The 2,440-nt window shown below is 36.4% G+C and overlaps 1 pseudogene; it reads right to left on the bottom strand.

Annotated features, from left to right (window-relative positions):
• Positions 1-838: 838 nt before the first annotated feature.
• LOC115834399 lies at positions 839-2,150 on the bottom strand (annotated as a pseudogene).
• Between the last annotated feature and the right edge of the window lie 290 nt (positions 2,151-2,440).

The raw sequence follows: 2,440 nt of genomic DNA, 5'->3' as shown, positions 1-2,440 counted from the left end.
TTTTTTTCCATTATACCCTCTGGGGTTTTTACTTTCAATAGTCTTTGGGGTATAGGTGGTTTTTGGTTACATGGATAAGTTCTTTAGCAGTGATTTCTGAGATTTTAGTCCACCTGTCACCCAAGCAGTGTACACTGTACCCAATTTGTAGTCTTTTATCTCTCATCCCCCTCACCTTCCCCCACGGGAGTCCCCAAAGTCCATTATATCACTCTTAGGCCTTTGTGTCCTAATGTGAGTTAATTTTCAATAAATAATTTAATCTATGTGTAAAATAATATAAAATCCACTGGTGAAATTAAAAAGGAGTTATACATATGTGTAAAGAGTTTTAATCAACAAACACTGACAGTCACGAACACTGAAATACCAGTCATTTATCAAATATTTAAGTGGTTTTAAATATTTGAAACTACTAAGGTGGATCCCTTATATGCAAATATAAATATAATATGTTACTTAATATAAAGGAACCTAGAATCCTCCTAGATGAAATAGATATCTAAACAGATAAATGATTCCTAAGCTAACTACTAATATTCTTTAGTTATAAAATAAATAATGATAATTATAGAAAAACTTAAAAATTATCAAAATTCTACTGTTCAGAGATTAATACTAAATTAATTTAACATTCTTTATAAATATATATCCTTTTAGTTCTTTTCCTACGTTAAATATATAGAAACACATTTTAATAAAAATAAGATTACTTATATATACTATTTTATAATCCGCTTTAAAAAAATTACAGTATATTATCAGTATATCCTCATGTAATTAAATATTCTTCTATAACATCAATTTCAAGGATGCACAGTATTGCATTATATGGGTGTATCATATTTTGTTTACATAATTAATTATTGGATGCTGATTTTTTGCAGTATTGCTTTCTTATTAGTGTTGCTACAGTGAACTGTGAAACTAAATCCATGTGAACATAAATGATTTTTTTCCAATAAAGCACACAATATTTTAATTAGATATTTGAATGTAGAAGGAATTAAACCGTCAACTATTCTATGTGATTTGTGTAGATTCTGACGAAATTACTTCTATATACAACTTTGTTTCTAACAGAAACAAGATTACCATAAGTTTGGCTTCTTATTCTGCAGAAAGGTTTGAGGACCAAGTTTTACATGTGGTGGGGCTACTCACCCTCATATCTAGTGATTCCCATATATAAAGCTGCTTTACTTCTGTTTTAAAAGCAGCTTTTTTTTACAGGCTAGCCTTTCACCATTGAGAAATAGGGTTCAAGTCTCAATCCAAGTAAAGCTGAGGTTTGTTGCATCATCTCCATCCTCAGGGGCTTGGTATCCACGTTCCAAACTTCTGACTTCTGATCCCAAGCCCCTGGAGCCTTAGCCTTTAGTGATGTATCCTTCTCGGATGAGGAAGTCATAGATTTTCCAGATTTTGTTCACATCTATCTTGATGAGTGCTCTTGCCTGCGCCAGTCTTAAGCCTCCTTGCTTGTTACATTCGTTCAATAGAGCAGATTTGTATTCTAAATAGGCTCCAGGGACAAATCTCACCATCTGACAGAGCTCCTTTTCTTTTTCATTCAGCTTCTCTGTGCCAGGGAGGCCAGTGAGGTTCAAGGGTGGTGCACTCCGTCTACCTGAATTCGAAGCCATTAGAATGGAACGACTCAGGCCGGAATCAATGTCAGCTTGCCGGCGGAGCCACTGCTGGCAAGCACTACTGTCCTGGATATACTGGAGAACTTCTGAGAGCATAGTGCATTTAAGGTGCTCTTCCTCCCGTGTATTCTTGAGGTGATCGTAGGTTATGGCACTACAAAAATTGGTAATGCCTGCTGTCCTGTATTCTTGGAGCCTCTTGATTTCCCTTCGAAGTTCAAATTCCAATGCATGGCTTTCAATGAATTTGTCATGTTCCACTGGCCCCACGATTCTTGCAAGTCGCCTCATTGTTTCATACAGGTCATGGACCTCCTTGGGATACCGCCGTTCCATTAATTGAAACTTTCTAAGGTTGATTAATCCATGGTCTCTTATAATTTTTTTTCATCTTTGTCTCTCCTTTAACCTGGAATGATAGATATCTACCACAACCATCTTCAGAGCATGTAAAATGTCCGAGTCATCTTCAACAAAATCAATGTCTCTCAAGTCCCATAATCATGCCATAAATGATTATTTACTTGGGATAGATTTGTAAAGTGGAATTGCTGAATCAAAGCAGTGAGTGCTTCTAAGGCTTTTGTTATTTGTCACCAAATTGTCTTTATGATTGTGCCCATTTCACCAAACTTTAGCCAGTAATGACTGCAGTGAAAAGTATATACATGGCTGGGCGTGGTGGCTCATGCCAGTAATCCTAGCAATTTAGGAGGCCGAAATGCACGGATTGCCTGAGCTGAGGAATTCCAGACCAGCCTTGGCAACGTGGTGAAACCCCGTCTCTA

This window comes from Nomascus leucogenys, unplaced genomic scaffold (genome assembly GCF_006542625.1).
Source record: "Nomascus leucogenys isolate Asia unplaced genomic scaffold, Asia_NLE_v1 001348F_40563_qpd_obj, whole genome shotgun sequence".
NCBI lineage: Eukaryota > Metazoa > Chordata > Mammalia > Primates > Hylobatidae > Nomascus > Nomascus leucogenys.
Note: the sequence above shows the minus strand (reverse complement) of the source record. Positions and strands in the feature narration are given on the sequence as shown.